We start from the raw sequence: 21,641 nt of genomic DNA, 5'->3' as shown, positions 1-21,641 counted from the left end.
AGTCTGATGAACTTTCTCCTAGGATCAAAATCTTAGTCCGATGAATTTTTCTCCTAAGATAGAGACCTAGTCCGACGAACCTTCTCCTAGGATCAAAATCTCAGTCTGATGAATCTTTCTCCTGAGATACCAAAAACAAAAAATGACCTAGTCTGATGAACTTTCTCCTAGGATCAAAATCTTAGTCCGATGAATTTTTCTCCTAAGATAGAGACCTAGTCCGACGAACCTTCTCCTAGGATCCAAATCTTAGTCTGATGAATCTTTCTCCTAAGATAACCAAAAACAAAAAAAAAATGATGACCTAGTCTGATGAACCTTCTCCTAGGATCAAAATCTTAGTCCGATGAATTTTTCTCCTAAGATAGAGACCTAGTCTGACGAACCTTCTCCTAGGATCCAAATTTTAGTCTGATGAATCTTTCTCCTAAGATAACCAAAAACAAAAAAAAATGACCTAGTCTGATGAACCTTCTCCTAGGATCAAAATCTTAGTCCGACGAATTTTTCTCCTAAGATAGAGACCTAGTCTGACGAACCTTCTCCTAGGATCAAAATCTTAGGCTGATGAATCTTTCTCCTAAGATAACCAAAAATCAAAATCTTAGTCCGATGAATCTTTCTCCTAAGATGCTAAAAAAAAACATTTTTGAAAAAAAAGAAGAAAAAAAAAGAAAGAAAAAAGAGTCATTTTCCTAAATCCAGGCGCCCACCTGTATAACGAGAGGAATACATTCTAGTTTTTATTTCAAGTGTTGAAATTGGGAGCCCGCCCATAATAACAGAGGCATACATTCAGTTCTTACTTTCAAGTGTTGAAATTGGGAGCCCGCCCATAGAACAGAGGAATACATTTCAGTCCTTACATTTCAAGCATTGAAGTTAGGCGCCCACCTGTATAACAAGGGAATACATCCTAATCTAGTATTTAGTTCACTCTCAGCACTGCATCAGTAGTATCAGTGGGCTACGATTTTGCTAACGACTCACAAACCTTCCCAGTGCAAACTGGGTTAGGAAATTTTGTTTGTTTTGTTTGTTTTGATTGTCAGGGGCCTGCCTGTAGAGCAGAAGATTGTTATATGTCAAAGATTGAAGAAGTTAGGGGTCCGCCTGTAGAACAGCGGGATCGTTCAAAGTCAGGCCGTAACCCATTGGAAGGCAGAAATCCACAACAAAAATCCCCAGCACTCAATCCAAGATAGAAGCAACAAGAATCTCGCCCCAAGAATGCGAGTCAACAGTCTGAGAGGGTTAACAAAAGCTAGTCACAAAAAACAAAAAAGAAAAAGAAGAAAAATAAAAAAGAGAAAAATGAATGAATCTGAAGCACTGAAGTGGAGAACAGATGTGATCTGCTCAAGAACTAGCGCCTACAACTAGCAAGTATCAAGGTTCAAATCCAAAGTCTGTATGAAGCACCATTCAAGACTCAAGACCAAGTTTCAGAAGACTTAAGAGATAGGAATCCTTGTAATTAGTAGCTGATAGGCTTAGTTAGTCTTTTTCAGTTTTCATTTTTGTTGTAATGACAGGACGGAACCTCAACGGAACGGCACCTCGATCGGCTCTTCACCTCGGTACACTCTACCATCTCTCTCATATCCGAACTACACGTGGCCTGATTCCTGTATAACCAAGGATATGTAGGCAGCTCAGATACCAAGGCTCGGTCACATTCCCTCCCTTTCCTTAAGTGTAGTCCGTCCAAGTAATGGTCGGGTCAAAAACACGTTTAGTCGTTCTTTGTCGGAAAACTCTTCGTGTTTCCAGTCAAAGAGGGGCAGCTGTAAGCACGTGATTTTTGACCCTCCCCGAGAATTTTCACATTTTTAGTGTGAATATGTGAAATTGGGTCTAGTATAGCTATTTTAACTATTTTTACTTTATTTCGTTGCAAAAAGAAAAATTACAAAAAAAGTATATATATAAATTTTAGTTTATGTATCCCTCATAAACTTGAAAAAATCAAAAATTGCACTTTATTTTGGTACTTTATATAAATTCAAAAATTAACAAAAAATATATATATAATTTTATTAATGTTTTGAAGTCATTTTAATACAAAAAATATTGTTTCATATTTTTGTCTTTATTAAAAAAAAACGAAAATTACAAAAATAGTTTTATTAATATTTTATAGTTATTTTAACTTTGAAAAATACAAAAAAATATTACTTCATATTTTATCTTAATATTTACGAAAATTACAAAAAAATGGTTTTATTAATATTTTATAGTCGTTTTAACTTTGAAAAAATACAAAAATAGTACTTCATATTTTATCTTAATATTTACGAAAATTACAAAAAAATAGTTTTATTAATATTTTTGTAGCTATTTTAAAATCTTGAAAATATTTAAAAATATATAATTTTGTTTAAATACTAGTCTTATTTTTGGTAGTTATTTTGCTTACATAGGACTAGTTAAACAACGTGTTCCTATTTCTCGGGTCCGGGCAAAAGAATAATATTCGGGTTCAAACTACCCGGTTCTAGGCCTAATTTTCGGACCTAGCCCATAATAAACCGTGTCCAGGACACATGGGGAACCCCACCACGCGTGGGGGACATATGCCTTGAACCCCACCACGCGTGGGCTCATTTTTCTGGGCAAAACCCATGCTAAATACACGGATGGAACAGACTTGGAAGGACTTTTGAATTTTGGAAAAAAGGGGCAACTATTCATCTTCTTCTCAAAAGAGAAGAAGAAAAACCCTACTGGACTTCCCCCCAGCACCGGACCAACTCCCACCGGCAACCTCCTCCTCCTCCTGTCCAAACAACTACCTCCATCGACACGTCCGAGCTCACTCCTCCTCAACCCGTCAACTTCCCCGGCAGCCCCACCGTCGTCCAACCACCCCCGTCGGTAAACAACCATCAACAAACCTCCATTGTTGTCCACCCCGTCACCTCCACCATTTTCAAGCTTCGCTGCATTTCCGAGCAGCTGGTTCTGCATGCTTTCGCGTCGCACCCCCCCGTCGCAGCCCCAGTCCCGTCGACCTCATCCAAAAACCCAGCAACACCACTGCCTAAAACCAGTAGCGACACAGTCCAAACACCACCCTCTCTCACGTCGGACCCCAGCTCTTCGACCTCACGTCCAGTGGCCAGCCGAACTACTAGCCACGACGACTTCTTCTCCTTCGTCGTAGAAAAGAAAAACAGTCTCGACGACCCTCCAGTTAATCCGACCATCGCTGCTTTCCGTTCAGCCCCCTCATGTCCAAATGACCACCTGGAAAAACCAGTCCCAGCCGTGACTCATTTTGGTCCGTTCGTGTTCGAGTTTCCGGCGCGAGCTATTCAGTCCGAGCTCTGACGACCTTTTCTATGGTTTCCCGTTCGAGGTTATCCGTCGAGGTCGGTGTTGAGGGTTGGTCCATGGCTCTATCCGTCTCTGTTTGTTCAGGTTAGTAAACTTCAAGCATTAGACAAGGAAATGTTACGGAATGTTCAAAAAAAATGCAATATAGAAATTGGTATGGTAATTTTCTGCCCATGTTTCACCGTATGCATTTTATTCATTTTTGCGTTGTGTTATTCTTGTTTTTTGATGTCATTTAATTAAGTTGGGCTAGTTGTTCTTGACACAAGTTTGACGTTAATTTGTTCGTGGTCCTTTGCTTAGTTCGTTCGGACAAAATTAGCATTAGTACTTGTTGTTACCACTTCCGAAACACCCATTCACTAGATTCATTTTATTAAATTTTGACAAGTTATGAGATTTTAGTTGTAAAGAAGCCGTAAGGTTTAGTATTGTTAACGGCGTGAAAATGGTATCTTTTTTAAAAAAATATAAAAAAAATAAAAATGAATAATAATAATAAAAACGAGACTAGCTTCACCAAATAAAAATGTACAAAGTGCGGAGCCCTCACAAAAAATATATGTATTAAATACTTAGATTCCGGGACGGGCCGTTTAGCAAATTTCACGGCCCTACCCCAAAAATAATAATGCGCTAGTTGCTTTAGGCGCGCCTTTAATAATGTTATCTCCCTAAACTCGGGTGCACATTTATGTGACCCAAATCCAAATCTCAACGGAGTCGAAATATGTCTTTAGTTACGGGCGCATTGATTGTGGCGTGGCCCGAGATGCATTTCCATGACGTTGTAAATTCATTTTAATAATAAATGAGACGAGCCTCGACAAACAAAAATGTAGAAGCTGCGGGGCCCTCTAAATGCATATATATTAAAAATACTTAGAATTCGGGACATGCCGTTTAGCAAATTTTACGGCCTTCCCCAAAACAACCATACGTTAGTTGCTTTAGGCGCGTCTTAAATAATTTATTTTTCTTAATTCGGGTGCACATTTATGTGACCCAAATCCAAATCTCAACCGAGTCGAGATATATCAATAACCACGGGTGCATTGATGTAACGTGGTTCGAGATATGTTTTCACGACGTTGCAAGTCCTATAAAAATAACAGTGAATGATAAAAGCGGTTAAAAGATAAAATTGGCACATAAGTTCATACTTGTATAAAATCAGATAATCAAGCCGAATATAACAATTGAGCGACCGTGCTAGAACCACGGAACTCGGGAATGCCTAACACCTTCTCCCGGGTTAACAGAATTCCTTATCCGGATTTCTGGTACGCAGACCATAATATAGAGTCATTCTTTTCCTCGATTCGGGATTAAAATTGGTGACTTGGGACACCCTAAATCTCCCAAGTGGCGACTCTGAAATAAATAAACCAATCCCGTTTCGATTGTCCTTTAATTGGAAAAAACTCCCCTGCGCCCCCGCGGGTGCGGAAAAAGGAGGTGTGACAGCTCTGGCGACTCTGCTGGGGATTCCTACACCCAGAATGGTGTCATAGCTTCATAGACTGTCTAGGTGTACTACAAATTGAAAGAAATAAAAGATACACTGTTTCTGAACTAAGTAAATGAAACAGAAGTAAAGGGATAGAGGGAGACGCCAAGGCTTGCGGACGCCTACAGGACTACCTCGGGTCGCCTGATGAACAAGAAGCAGCAATCTCACTACGGTCTGAAGTCTACAGCACTAGGATCTGCACAAAAGAGTGCAGAGTGTAGTATCAGCACAACCGACCCCATGTGGTGGTAAGTTCCTAGCCTAACCTCGGTGAAGTAGTGACGAGGCTAGGACTAGACTACCAAATAAACCTGTGCAGTTAAATCACGTACAACGGAAAAGAAGAATAGTCATGTACATTTAAGTATGGGAGGGGGGAACATGCTGCAGGGACATCGAATAATAATAGAAGAACAACAAATAAATATGAGGATCACCACAGTTTAATTGAAAATAGAAAGGGGGGATCATGTTGTGGGGTACAACAAGTATCAATAGGAAAGCAGTAATTAAATGTAGAGAAACCATAAATCAGTTATCAATAAAAATCACAAAACCAAAGACAAGTGCACGACATCACCCTTCGTGCTTTGACACTCTCTCACCAAAATAATACACAACATCACCCTTCGTGCTTTACACTCTCTCATCAAAACAATACACGACATCACCCTTCGTGCTTTACACTCTTCCTCACTCAAGCAACAAACACAAGGCAAATAGGGTAAGGGAATCTATAACATCGAAATAAAATCAAGTAACAACAGAAAATCAGTAAATATACGTAAAGGACAACATAACTCAATAATCAGCAAGAATCAGGAAAATCAAGGACAAGTGCACGGCATCACCCTTTGTGCTTTTACTCTCGTCCTCACCATAAGAATCAATACAAACTGCACGGCATCACCCTTCGTGATTTTACTCTCATCCTCACCATAAAATCAATATAATAGGCACGGAATGGTACATTGTGCGGCGCGGCATCACCCTTCGTGCTTTACACTCTTTCCTCACAAATCATACACGGCATCACCCTTCGTGCTTTAACACTCTTCCTCGCCCAAACAATAATCACAGATAATAGGGCAAGGGAATAAATGAAATTACAATAAGAATCCCGGCAAGGGAACAATAGTTCAACAATCAAGTCCCGACAAGGGAATAACATCAAAAGAAGCATCAACATCCCGGCTAGGGAGATAACATCAAAAATAACAAATTCCCGACAAGGGAGATAATATAATGATTCTCTTCTCTTTTTTTTCACTTTTACTTCACAACTTTGAGCCAATACTCTAAAAGGTTCAATTTTCACTTATACTTTCAGATTTCATTGTACAACTTGAGCCAACGCTCCACAATGTTCAAATTTCACAATTACTTCCACAAACTTTGTCCAACAATAGAAATCCTCAACAAAGCATGAATAATACAACGAAGCCATAATAATCACAATATAAGACTCACGGGCATGCTTGACACAAACGTATAGATACTCGTCACCATGCCTATACGTCATACTCGACAAATACCACATAGAAAATAGGACTCGACTCCTAATCCCTCAAGCTAAGGTTAGGCCAAACACTTACCTCGATGCCACTAACACAATTCATGTCTCAACTATCACTTTACCCCTTGATTCCACCACCAATTTACTCGTATCTAGTCATAAGTTACTTAATTACATCAATAAATGCTAAATGAATCGATTCTAATGCATGAAAATGATTTTTCTAAGGTTTTACCCAAAAAATCAAAAATTGCCCCCGGTCCCACTTAGTCAAAACCCGAGGTTCGAACCAAAACCCGATTATCCATTCCCCCACGAACCCAAATATAAAATTTATTTTTAAATCGGACCTCAAATCGAGGTCCAAATCCCCAAATTTTTGAAAAACCTAGGTTCTACCCAAAACACTCAATTTTCCCCATGAAAATCATTGATTTTGAGTTAACATAATGTTAAAAGATGTTAATGATTGAAGAAAACGAGTTAGAATTGACTTACAATCGATTTGGAAGAAGAGTTGTTCTTGAAAAATTGCCCTAGGGAGTTTATGTTTTGAAAAGATGTGAAAATGGTTGATTTCGGCTAAGTATAAAAAGTTGTAGGTCGCCGGTATGGGAAATGCGAACAGGGTTCGCAATTGCGAACCCCGACCTCTGTTATGTTGGGAATTGCGAAAAAAGGGCTCGCATTTGTGATAGATGGCATTAAATGAGACTTTTGCATTTGCGAAGCAGGCGTCGCATTTGCAAAGCAGGCGTCGCATTTGCGACTGGGGCCTTTCGCATTTGCGAGCCAAGTGATCGCATTTGCGAACCAAGTGGTCGCATTTGCGATCAGGCCTTCCCAGGTCTTTGTTCGCATTTGCAATGGAGGTCTCGCATTTGCGAGCTAGGCTTCGCATTTCCGAAGCCTGCAGACCTGTTCATATCAGCTGAAACCTGCAATATTCCCAAGTCCAAAATCCACCCCGTGGCCTATCCAAAACTCACCAGAGCCCTCGGGGCTTCAAACCAAACATGCACACCAATCTAAAAACATCATATGGACTCGCTCGTGCATTCAAACTACCATTATATCATCAACAACTATGAATTAGCATCAAAATCATGAAATTTTCTTAAGAACTTCAAATTTTAAATTTTCTCAAAAGCGATTCGTTTCACGTCGTTTCAAGTCCGTTTTTTTACCAAATTTCACAGACTTATCTTAATTCACATATAAGACCTGTACCGGGCACCGGAACCAAAATACGGATCTGATACCATCAAGTTTAATCACAATTCATTTCCAAAACTCATAAACAATTTTAGAAAATAATTTTCTTTAAAAATTCATTTCTCGGGCTTGGGACCTCGGAATTTGATTTCGAGCATACCCCCAAGTCCCATATTTTCCTACGGACCCTCCGGGACCATCCAATCATGGGTACGGATCCGTTTATCCAAAATATTGATCGAAGTCAACTTAAACTCATTTTAAATGCAAAATTCATCATTTTTCACAGATTTTCACAAAATGGCTTTCTGGCTACGCGCTCGCACTGCGCACACAAATCGAGTTAATGTCGAAAGAGGTTTTTTAAGGCCTTAGAATGCAGAATTCACTTTTAAAACAAGTGATGACCTTACACATTTAGACTTTTATTTTGAGATATTTGATTAATTAAAGATTAAAAATGACTTTTATTGATAAATGGTTAATTCGGGAGTTGTGTCGGCTGGCTTAGTTTCACAATAGGCGTCATCACGACCGGGTCAATTTTAGGGTGAAGATATTCGGTTTAAAATTTAAAAACATCATTTCTAACTGTGGTCTTAGGAAAACCTGGAAAAGTAGGGTTATAAGTTTCTTGTATATAATGCACAAAAGCAGAGTGAGAAGGAAAAGTAAAAGGTAAGCCACAGACGGCCACCTTTTTTGCTAAGTTCTCACGATCTCTATCTTTGTTATAGGGGCGTAAAACATAACCAGAAGCAGGGTCAAGCTGTTGTTGAATTTGATTAGAACCAGATCCACTAGGAGTGCCAGTACCGGTAGTAGGATCTATAATATTTCCGGCTTCTATGTTAGCTTGTATCCATAAAGATTTGTGATCCTTTTGTAAGTGTCTAGTTAAACCCCCCGTCCCACCACTTTTTGTGTGTGCAAATTGTTGCTTACATTTTTCACATATAGTATGATGATTGACTTTATCATGTTTAAAATTTTCCATACAAGTGATGTTTTGGGATGTTCAGCCTTAGGCTTACCCCTTATAGGGGGGTACAGGGGGTAAAGCTCCAGACCGATATTGACTCTGAGTTGGAGCTTGCGTTGCGGGACTAGTGGGTGTTTCATCTAATTCTTCTTCATCATTTCCTTCATCCTCATTTTCTTCATCCTCAAAAAAAAATATCATTGCCAAATTGTCTTTCTAAAGTTTCATGATCTAGTTGTTCTCCGACATTAGTATCACAAAATGCGGGGGGTTGGAAAAATGAAGTTTCATCAACATGAGTCATTTCATCTATATGTTTTCTAATTCTATGAGAAGGGTTAGGATTCGGACTAGGATTAGGATTACTACTACTTTCACCTTTACTATTTTTTTTACTACTTTCTTAAACATGCCAAACACATTTTTAGGTGCCATAATTTAAACATGAAATTAAATCAAAAAACCTAACACAAAAATTAAACACACAAATGAAATACGAAAATTGAACACGTAAAGTAAACACAAAAATTAAGCACTAAAAGAATACGCAAAAATTATATATTAAAATTAGGAAATGGAACGAGTGCACCGCGATTAAATATTGAAACTTGAAGAAATTGCCCAAAATATGCTCCAAATACTTGACGAATTAATTTGAAGCTTGAAAGTTGCTCCAAAAATTTGCCCAAATACTTGAAACTTGAAAGTTATCACTTGATAGTTGATACTTGATAGTAACAAAATTGAGAGAATAATATAGATAGAATATTAGAATGTAAGAGATTTGAGAGAGAAGATTAATTTTTTGTGGGAAAAACATGAAGAAGGATGAGGGTATTTATAGTAGAAAATAAGGCCAAAGTGTAATTTAATAAACTTAGGGGTTATATTAAAAGTTTGGGGAAGGTAGGGGTGTTTAGCGGGGGGAGTAGGGGGTGTTTTACCCTTTTTGGCCGCTGGCAACGGCTATTTTTTCAATTTAAGTTGTTGCCCAACGGCTAGATTTAAAAAAAATCAAGCAGGACACGGGACAGGACGCAGGATGAAACGGGGCGAAATGGCCATCCCGTCCCATCCCATGTCCCGTTTAATACTGGTCCATCCTGTTTAACTTGAAGTGGGACAGGATGGGACGGGGATGGGATGGGACGGCCCGTCTCGTTGGACAGCCATAGTGAAGACTATCTTTGAAAATGTTAAATGTTAATTCCTTCGGTCCAAAATAAGTGATTTTTTGGTTGTTTTCACACATATTAAGAAATTCACATTTTAACATTAATTAGCAATGAAATTGACCATATTAACTTTTACTATCTCTTCACATAAACACTCCTAACACATATTCCAACATTAATTACTGTAAGGGCAATGTAGGAAAAAAATAATTAATTCATTCTTGAAATCTGAAAAAATCACTTATTTTGGACCATATGAAAAAAAACCAAAAAATTACTTATTTTGGACCGGAGGGAATAGTAGTAAACGTGTTTTAAATCATACATTTGTGTTTATCCCGGGAAAACTAGTTGTTTCTTGTAATCGGACCAAAAAAAATAGATGTTGAAGAGTAAAAATAGTCAAATATGTGTCCACTTAAAACAGACTTGTAGGTTACTTAAAAGATATTGCAGGAAATTCTGTTTAATAAATATGCATTAATAACCTACAACAAATTGATACTAAGTAATTTGCTATAGCAAGAGGGGTTGCTCTGATGGTAAGCAATCCCCACTTCCAACCGAGAGGTTGTGAGTTTGAGTCTACCCAAGAGCAAGGTGGGATGTTCTTGGAGGGAAGGATGCCGAGGGTCTATTTGGAAACAGTCTCTCTACCCTAGGGTAGGGGTAAGGTCTGCGTACACACTACCCTTCCCAGACCCCACTAAGTGGGATTATACTGGGTTGTTGTTGTTGTTGTAATTTGCTATAGCAGATTAAATTGCACCGATAATATTTAGAGCATGTTTGACCAAGGTTTTGGAAGGTCAAAAGTACCTCTTTTTTTTGTCAAAAAATTATTTTTTGGAAAATTTAAGGTTTTTGGCCAAATGAGAAAGTACTTTTGAGCAGCACCAGAAGCAGTTTTTCTGCTTTTGGGGAGAAGCTACAATTTCTAGCCTCTTCCAAGAAGTAGATGTAGAAGCAAAAAAAAGAAAATTAACTTGTTCAAGACAAAAATAACCTTACAATAAATTTATTTTTTCAAATTATTTCTCATTAATTTAATATTTTCCTTTTCCTTTTTCTTTTTATTTCTCCTATACATTTCTTCTCTTTTTTGTTTTATTTATATTTTTATTCTTTTTTCTCTTATTTCTAAGAGTAGATTTTAAATTTATATTGACTGATGTATTTTGGCATATTTAAATTATCATATAAACAATAAGTAATATTACCAAACACTCAATGTTATTGCTTTGGAATATCTATATTTTTTATTTATTGAAATTTTTAATTTATATTTTTACTTTATGTTTTATATTTTGATTGAATTCTTTTATAATAAATATTTAAAATTATTTTTTTTCTAAATAATACTAATCACAAATTGATCCTTTAATGTCTTTTTTCGTAATTTGATACTTAAAAGTGTTTTTTTAAAAGATTGGTCAAACACAATGAGCTTGTAAAAAGCATTATTCAAATGAATTGACCAAACACAAAATACTATTTTGCAAAAGTACTTTTTCAAAAAGTACTTTTGAATAAAATACTTTTCAAAATAAGTAGTTTTTGACAGCTTGGCTAACGGGCTCTTAGTTGGGACTTAACATTGAGTTGGGCCGAACCAGGATAAATCTCTGTCCATTCTTCTCTTGCTTACCTTATTTATTTAGTTTCTGCATTATTTTCTTTCTTGCATTAGAACGATCTTTAGTTGATGTGCTCATCTTTCACTTCTATTACTGATTTAATAAAATGTAATGAAATATCAGCTATTAGTGAACCTGACTTTTGGAATTGAATCAAAGCTTAGAAGTTAGAAGAATCTATGCATATGTTTGTTGTTTCACTTTTGAGTCAACTATTAATTGTCTTTTGAAAACAACATTAGTTGACTAAAAGTTTATGAGGTAATTAAAAATTGTTAAAACCCTCCAATTTACAGCGCCTTATTGTGTGTTTACCAAGCTAGAACATGTTAGCGAATTCAGCTACCTAAGACCTTTATCTTAACTTGTTTTTTTTTTTTAAATTAAAGTTACCCAAACAGTAGTTTGGATTGTGTTGTATTACCAGAAAAGTGCATTGATGGGGCTAAGACCTGACCTCAAAAAGATACAACAGTGGTAATTCCATTACCTAGAAGTTAGAAGGAGGTATAACACTATGTCCTCCGTTCTAAACAAAATTAATTGTAAAGACTTCAACTAACAAAAAAATAAATTTATCATTCTTTGTCCTTATACTAGGCATGTGCCACTTATCTAATAAGAAAGGGCTTTTAGCATTTGTAGGCAAATGTTGATAGGTTTGACAAATTAGACTCTAATTAGTAGTGGCTGCAAATTTAGCCAAAGAATCTGCTACTTAGTTTCCCTCTCTAAACCAATGTTGCAGTCACATTGGCAAGTTGTATAATACCAATGATCTTGTCTATCACCATCTTAATCTTCAAGTTATTAGTGTCTCTATTTGAAAGCATGTTGGTGATGACCATAGAGTCCAGTTCGAGAGTGAAATTAGTGCATCCTAGTTGATTGCACTATTTTCCTCCAAACTCTGCAACCATTGCCTCTACCATATTGTTGCTATCACTAATGGGCACTAAAAATGCCATAATTAAGTTGTCATTGTTGTCCCTAGCAATGCCTCTGATACCTGCTTTGCCACTATCCTTTATGTAACTGCCATCAGTATTGACTTTGAAGGTGCCCCTTATAGGAGGTTGTCATAAAACATGCTTCCATCTTTGTACTGGTCTGAATCTCTCTATTCTGCCGTATAAAATTGGCCATTGGAGTTGTATATCAAATCCTGGCATCAGTTTGCAAATGGCAGCTTTGATTGTCCAAATACTTTGGTGCTTCATAGAATTAAGATGGAATTTCTTCTATTTGTCATATCTACATGACCTCTTTTGTTTCCAAATTTTCCAACAAATCACAGTGTAAGAAATTTGTAGCATCAATTTGCACGCTCTGTTATTTGTCTTTTCGTCCCACCATCTCTTAAAGATCCCTATGGATTAGGCTGATGTTTGATTCTTAGCATGTTGCCAATTTCATTCCGGATAAAATTAGTGCTTCACTGTCTGTGAATACACTTTGCATAGTTTTCACCTGCGCATTAGAACAACAAGAGCATCTAGAAATGATGTTAGTACCAAATCTTCCAAGTATGTCATCAAAAAATAATTTTCTTTTAAAAAGCTTCCAAGTAAGAAAGGAAATTTTAAAAGGAGTAGGATTTTGCCAAATATTACTCATGAAAATATTCGTCTGTCTTTTCATTCTAATTAACTGCCAGGAAGATTTGCTAGAAAAGTGATCATCCTTAGAGATATTCCACTCAGGAAAATTGATCCATGTGGCAATTGCCAATATCCAAGTTGGTGATGCTGTCAATGATATTGAGGGGAGGGAATTTCCCCAGCTTATTGATGTTCCAAATTTCATTGTGGATGAAATTATTCACATGGACTTTAGCCGATTTCTTAGGACCTTGAACCAGACTAAGTAAAGGACCTTTACCAATTTAATTGTCCCACCAGAAGCTAGAGTCGCCAACTTGAATCTTCCCGTAGATATGTGGCTCTGCTTTGTCCTTGATTTTCATGAGGTTCTTCCATATGTTAGAATCAGATGAGATTGAAACTTTGTTCACCGGTTGAGATCTTTTGCTGTATTCATAAGGATGGTTGAGTTCTAAATCTCCACCACCTTTTGATACTAAGGGTTTCAATAACATTTTCAATTTTCTTGATTCTAATACCACCTTCATCTTTGGGTATACACATCTTATGCCACGAGATCTAGTGAAAATTGTTCTTCCCCTCATTTGCACCCCAGAAGAAGTTAGTAAAATACTTTTCCATAAGTTTTATAGTGACTTGGAGAGTCATAGCAGATAGGATGTAGGTAGGAAGTGACTGAAGAACATGCTTGATAAGGGTGATTCTTACTCCCATGGACATTATCTTACCCTGCCAACCATTTGAGTTTTTTCACAATCTTGGATAACATGCCATCAAAAAGACTGATAGTTTTCTCCCATAATAGATCGGAGATCCAAGATAATTGAAAGAAAAACTTTTATCCATAAAACCAGAGGCTTGTCTCACTCTGTTAATCTTGGTAGAGGCAATGTTTGGCGTAGTAACAAAGAAACTTTTATTATTGTTGACTTATTATCCAGATGTTTTCTTAAATCTCCAGATCTGTTTCTTGATAAGTTTGATAGAGACATTGTTGACTCTAGAGAAGATAACTATATCACCAGCATAGGCGAGGTGATTAATGATAGAATTTCTGTGATCCATGATAAAAGGTGTGAAGTTTACATGTCCAGTAAGACTATTCAAGGATCTTGAAAGGACCTCAGCTCCAATGATGAAGAATGATGGTCATAGAGGATCACCTTATTTGAGACCTTGTGAGGAGGTAAAGAAACCTTTTCTGGTGTCGTTGATAATGATTGAATACCAAACCTCATCTACCAGACCCCAAATAATATCTATCCGTTCTTCTGAAAACCCAAACTTCCTCATAATTGACATAAAAAATCCAAAATATTATATCGTAAACTTAGCCATATCTAGCTTTATAATCAAGTTTCCTCGTCTATTGATTTTGTTGATATTATGGGCAATCTCTTGAGCAAGAAGGATTTTTTTAGTAATCATCATTCCTTGTACAAATCAACTTTGATTTTTTGAAATGAGTTTTCCAAGCATAGGATTAAGCCTCCTTGAGAGAATTTTGGATATGATCTTGCTAGTGAAATTGCTCAGACTATTAGGTCTAAACTCAGAGAAATTAGTTTGGGCATCCACTTTGGGTATAAGGACCAGATAAGTGTGAAAAAAATTCTTTTCTCATTGAAACAATCCTGGATAAAGCCTTTGATATCCTCTTTAATGATCTCTCAATATTTACGAAAAGAAGTGCCATTGTAACCATCTAGTCCAGTAGCACTAGAGGCACTCATGTTGAAAATAACTTCTTTGATTTCCTCAATGTCTGCAATGGCAGTAAGATGAGCATTGTCCTCATCAGTGATGCATTAAGGGATAGAATTGAGAATGTCATAATTATTGAATTGATGCTTGATGTTAAACAACTTCTGAAAATGATGAATCGCAACTTTGGATATGTTGTCATCACCTTCGACCCATCTATTTATGTGATCTTTGATTCTACGAAGTTAAAGCATCCTTCTCCCGTCTCTGATGATACTATTAAAATAATTGGTATTTGAGTCTCCTTCTTTGAACAATTTTATTCTAGTTTTCTGCCTCAAAAGAGCATATTGTATACTCATTCATTTGATATATTCAGCCTAGCCCTTATTCAGTTCCTCTCTTGATATGTTTATGTTGTTGGCTAGGTCCAATTCCTCTAGATCGTGTACTTTTGTCTTCCATATCTGAATCTAATCAAATATATTATCTATATCCTCTTTGGACCATTGAGAAAGTCTTCTACTAAGCAGTTTCAGCTTTTGTTGTAGTCTCCACATAGAGTTTCTATTTATCTGAGTATTCCAAAATTCCTCCACCAGTTGTATAAAAAAGGCTGCTCTGCGCAGAAGTCCAAGAATCTAAAATACTTTATCCCACTCTGGCTATTGATGTAACATTTGATCAGAAGTGGCTTGTGGTCAGAATCTGTTCTTGGTAGGTATCTAACCATATTGTTTTGAAAAAGCTGGAACCATTGATCATTAATAAAAATTCTATCCAACCTTTTCCAGATTCTTCTTTTTGGTTCCTAGTTATAACACCAAGTGAACTTAGGCCCAACGAACCCTAAGTCCATAACTTCACAATTATCCATACAATTACTAACATTCAGGCTTTTGTAAATTTTGTGAGATATGCTTCCTCTTTTTTCATTTGGATCCAAAATAATATTAAAGTCTCCTCTGATCCACCATAGTACATATATTTGCGCATGAATATTTTCCAAACTACACCATAAATGCTTCCTTTCTTCTGCAGTACATTTAGCATATAGAGAAGTTAAAAAATATTATCACTAGTAGTCCTATTTTGTATTTTTATGGTAATCTGTTGGTCATCATTCTCAACCACACTAGTCTGGTTGTTCCCTGACCACATAAGACATATTTTTCCTTTGGTGTTGGAGATATGGTGTTGAAATCTACTAACAAAAGGTTCTATGATGACAATGTTTTTAATCCTTGGCCAGGCTTATTTGGTGTTAACTTCTTTATATTCCATAAGATAGCACTTATCATGGAAGAAAAGAGGGGGATTATCATGGAGGAACATAGTTCTTGTCTTTTTTTTTTGCTTTTTTTTTGCCATTCTTTTTGCTACTGTCCCCCCCCCCCCCACACACACACAATTAATAACTGGAGAGAAGCCATCATCTTCACCCTCATTTCCTAGTTCAGTTTGCACTGTGATCTTCAGGAATCACTACAGTTACTCTATTTGGAGAGGTGACTTCTATCTATTGTTGAGGTACCTGGAAGTCTTGACATCTTTTCATGTATTTTTGCTCTTTTTTAGGGTTTAGATCCACTACCACGTCAATTTCCGACATAGCCTTGATTCCTGATGTGATACTAGTAGATCCATTAGCATATTCCTGCAAAATTGAAATTTCCTGATTTCTGACATCCATTAGCATATTCCTGAGTATTGTCTTTGAAACCATGATTCTGATAAATCTCTCTTGAACCATGAGTTCCTTTAATCTATCTTACGTTGCCTCTCTCTTGTTCAATAGTTTTATCATATTCCTGCATAGCTATAGCCATCCCTCGACACTTTTCATCCTTGTTTCTACCAGTTGCCTGTTGATAGATTGGTCTAAAGTTCACCTTAGATTTTTTCTTCTTTCTATCATCACAAGGTAGGGGTAAGGTCTGTGTACACACTATCCTCCCCAGACCCCACGGTGTGGGATATTACCGGGTATGTTATTGTTGTTATTGTTGCTTGGATTTTTTCTTCAGAAGTTTCTTATTTTTGAGAATATTCTTCTTTTTGGAGGTTTTAGCTTTGATATTTTGAGACTTCTCCTCTTTATTATTTTCCATCCCAGCAGCAACACTATATTCTATATAGCCACTTGGATGCTCTTTGTTCATAGCATTTGCTCTGACCTTGGTGCTTTTGTCCCGGCCTAATGTTGCTTTCCTGCTTCAATGTTTCATTCGTACTTTCCCCCTCCTTCTCTTGTTGTACGTTCTCCACATGTTCCTCATTCTCTTTTTTGTTGTCTTGCTCTTTATTCGCTGCCAACTTTTTCCTCTCTAAAACTCTACAATTAGTCATATTATACCCAATCTTCCTACAAAATTTGCAATATTTTGGGATGCTCTCGTATTATAGATTTTGGACAAAGCCTTTTTGTGGAGCATCCACATAGACTTAACCCACGTAGACAGTCTATGGTTGTTGCTTTAGCAAGTCATTTTGATTCTTACCTTAGCCATACTTGGCCTCGTTCTTTCCTTTGTTGCCAAATCTATTTTCAGTGGTATACCAATCGAGCTAACTACTTTTTTAACATAATACCTTGTATGCATGTGAAAAGGGAGGCCAGGGAGAAATACCCATACCGGAGCTACGGGAAGATCTTCCTCTAGTTTGAAATTGGGAGACCTCTTCTGTAGCCCCATTTGTTGTCCTTGGATCTTAGTGTACACGTTTGTAACAAACCATGTTGAAATCATCTTCATTAGTGAAGTCAAGAAACACGATGTAGTTATCAAATACTCTAATTTTAACTGTACCCTTAATTGAGATCAACTCCTTGAATTTTGACCTAATTTGGTCAATTTGGGGTCTGGGTTTAAGAAATCTCCCAACAATAGTAAGTCCGCATTCAGCCTCCGGGACGCCATAGTAATCAGATGTCTTAAAGAGCATTGCAACATTCCATTGTGTGTGGTATGTGTTGCTATTACAGCCTCTTTTTCCTGATGAGTTGGCGGAGCCAAGAAGTGAGTGGAAGTGGCAATTTTCGCCGCATAAGAGAGTTTTCCATCAATTGTTTCATTACTAGTATTTGTCGTTGGATTTGGAATAGATTGACCTCCTAAACGTGCCGAAATGGAGCCGTCCGGCGGGTCCATTGGCTAGACTTATCATAAGAGCCGTTTATCTTAACTTAACTAGGCCACTATAGTTGTTAATTGGATTTGCATTCGGTACTTCGCGTTTGAGTGGTAAAAGGAAATATTTAAGTTACTACACTCGGAAAAAAAGAATTGAACAAGCTAGAATTTGTCAAGCTATGGAAGAAAACCATAAATTAGCTTCTACATATGCATTGCCAGTAAAGTTGTTCAATTTGTTCATTTCGACTTGGGAACAATGCCATTATTAAAAATAACAAAAAGAGAGCATGTTCTATCAACAAAGCAAAGCATCTACAAGGGAACTGCCAAAAGCAAATGTGACTACTCGACGGTCGTTTTAAGAATTTATGCCTCGATCCCCTATTAACTGTTTTTCCCGAGTTTATTTCTGCAATTTTGATTTGCTGGGATGTTCTGTTTTGAGTTTTGGAGGGTTTTGGGACACTTAGTCCCTAAATGAGAGCTTAAGTGCTGGAAAGTTGACCGTAGTCGGAATAGTAGATGGCCTCGGAATGGAAATATGATGGTTCTGTTAGCTCCGTTGGGTGATTTCGGGCTTAGGGGCGTGTTCGGATTGTGTTTTGGAGGTCCGTAGCTAATTTAGGCTTGAAATGCCGAAAAGTTGAATTTCTGAAGTTTTCGGTTCAATAGTGAGATTTTGATCTGAGGGTCAGAATGGAACTCCGGAAGTTGGAGTAGCTCCGTAGTGATGAATTCGACGTGTATGCAAAATTCAGGTCATTCGGACAAGGTTTGATAGACTTTTTGATCGAAAGCATATTTTTAGAGTTTTTGGAATTCTTAGATTTGAATCCGATGAAAAATAGGTGTTTTGATGTTGTTTTGAGCATTCCAAAGATTGGAACAAGTTTGAATGGAGTTATGGGATATGTTGGTAGGTTTGGTTGAGGTCCCGGGGGCCTCGGGATGATTTCAGATGGTTGACGGAAAGATTTTGGGACTTTGGAGTTGCAGCTTCAGTTGTTCTTCTATCATAACCACACCTGCGAGTGTGGGACTGCAGGTACGGAGCCACAGAAGCGGAAAAGGAGGAAAGGCAGCAGGGACAGCAGAAGCGGCCCTACATCTGCGAAAGGATAGCCGCAGATGCGGAAATCTGGGCCTTAAGTGAAAAGTCACAAATGCGACCATTGTTCCGCAAATGCGGGACCGCTGATGCGGAAACAACTAGGCAGAAATATGAAATTTTGAGGGTTTAGTTTCAAAAGTTGAAAATTCGATTTGGAGCTCAGGAGAGGGCGATTTTGAGAGAAAATTGAAGAGGAGATCATTGGGTAACAATTCTTTAACCCTTTCCAGTTATATTCCATCAATATATAGTTAGTTTCATCATTTAATTTCGGATTGGAGATAAAAATTGGGGAAAAGTTAGAAGAAAGTTCTTAGACCTAGAATTTGACTTTTGATTGGGAATTTGACGTTAGATTTGAATATTTTGGTATGCATGAACACATGGTAGTATGAGGATTCTGAAAATATAAGTTTTACCCGTTTTTGAGACGTGGGCCCGAGGGCATTTTGGTCATTTTACCTAATTTCGCATATTAGCTTAGAATTTCTTTGTATAATCAGTTACTTGAAGTGTTATTTACATTATGAAATTGAATTGAATAGATTTGGGCCATTTGGAGTCGAGTACTCGTGGCAAGAGCGTGGTTTTCGGGTTGATTATTAAGCCGGTTCGAGGTAAGTGACTTGTCTAACCTTGTGTGGGGGACCTTCCTCTTAGAATGTGGTATATTTGGTAATTGAAATGCCTTGTACGTGAGGTGACGAGTGCGTACTTGTGTTAATTGTTGGAAATCCTATTTTCTTTAAGTAACTACTAGTATGTTTCCTTTCCTGTTGTTATTACTTGCACTATTAAGCATGTTGTTAGCTTAGGAAAGCATGTCTAAGTGACTTAATTGCTTTACTTGCTCAAACTACCTTACCTAAATTCTGTGCAGCATGCTAGGCTAGAATCACTTGTTGCATTAATATGAAATTTTGCAATTTCTGTATATTTTCCTGTTGCTACTGTGTATTTATTTTGGGACTATGGATGTGGGATTCCGGTAGCTCTCCCTTCTCTGTTTATTTTGGGACTAAGAATGTGGGATTCCGGTAGATCCCCCTGCACAGTTATATGGAACTATGGGAATGCACCTGGTAGATTCCCCCAGTACTGGGTATTTACATTTGGGACTACGGAATGGGATTCCGGTAGATCCCCGCGCATTATGAGTTGGACTACGGGACGGGATCCCGGGAGATCCAATGGATATGTACATATGGGACTACAGGATGGTATCCTGGGAGATCCCCGAGTGTTACTTTGGTGCTAAGTCGCATTTCTTTTCGTGTTTTGCCTTGTCTCTGTAATAGTTGTTGTTGCCCTTTTATTATCCTGTGTTACTTTCACATATGTATTTATTTATACTGTTAAGTTCTACACTGTCAAACTTTCTAATTTATTTAACCTCAGTAGGGCTCTGACCTTCCTCGTCACTACCCCACCGAGGTTAGGCCTCACACTTACTGAGTACCCTGTGGTGTACTCATGCCCCTTCTGCGCATGTTTTTCATGTGCAGATCTAGGTACTGCGACTCAGTCCTATCACCCTTGAGGTGAGGCGACTACTCCAGCGACTTCGAGGTATATCTGCTGCGTCCGTAGACCGATGAGTCCCTTTCTATTCTAGCTTTTTAAACATTTGCCCTTCTGTATTTCTTTCCCTTGTTAGATATTCTGAAGTTAGACTGTGTAGTGATCCTTAGCTTGTGATTCATGGGTTTCTGGGTCATGGAGATATGTATTGGTTTTTGAGAGTTAAATGTTGTGTATGCCGAGCGCCACTTTTAAACACTGTTTTATTATTTTTTTTAATTCTGTTTTAAATTGTTTTACTTCCGGCTTACCTAGTCGTAGGACTAGGTGCCATCATGATGGTTCACGGAGAGCGAATCGGGGTCGTGACAAGTTGGTATCAGAGCTCTAGGTTCATAGGAGTCATGGATCACAAGCCGATTTATTAGAGTCTCACTGATCGGTACGGAGACGCCTGTACTTATCTTCGAGAGGCTATGTAACTGTTAGGAAAACTCCACTTTATTCGATTTCCTTGTCATGCGATATTTTGACATCACAATTCTAAACTTTTGTCTTCTATTCTCTCACAGATGGTGAGGGCACGTGCTACCCGAGATGATCAGGCACCCGCACCCCTTACTGCAACCGTTAGAGGCCGGGGCTGGTGTAGAGGCCGAGGACGCGCACGTGGTGCAGCTAGAGCACCTACCCGAGCTGCCGCCGAGGTACCACCAGCAGTACCAGCCGGAGTCTAGGCACCTGACACGCCTAATGCTACTACTACTCCAGCTTGTCAAGACACTCTGGCATAGTTCATGAGTATGTATACCACTCTGGCTCAGGTAGGGTTGCTTCCCCTTGCTGCAGCTATGTCTCAGGCCGGGCAGGAGCACAGACTCCCGCCGTCTGCACTCCTGAGCAGCGAGTACATGTTGAGCAGGTCTTTGAGATTATTCTTGTACAGCCTGCAGTCCGAGATCAACCCGAGGACAAGGCAGCGATTTCCAAGGAGGAGCATCTGAGGCTTGAGAGGTTCAAGAGGTACAAGCCTCCTCTATTCAGCGGTCTAACATCGGAGGATGCTCTAGGATTTCTAGATGAGAGTTACCGCATTCTCCGTACCATGGGTATATCAGGATCGAGAGGGGTTTCCTTCACTACCTTCCAGCTTCGAGGAGCCGCCTATGAATGGTGGCGCACCTATG

Source organism: Nicotiana tabacum, chromosome 18 (assembly GCF_000715075.1).
Source record: "Nicotiana tabacum cultivar K326 chromosome 18, ASM71507v2, whole genome shotgun sequence".
Taxonomy (NCBI): domain Eukaryota; kingdom Viridiplantae; phylum Streptophyta; class Magnoliopsida; order Solanales; family Solanaceae; genus Nicotiana; species Nicotiana tabacum.
Note: the sequence above shows the minus strand (reverse complement) of the source record.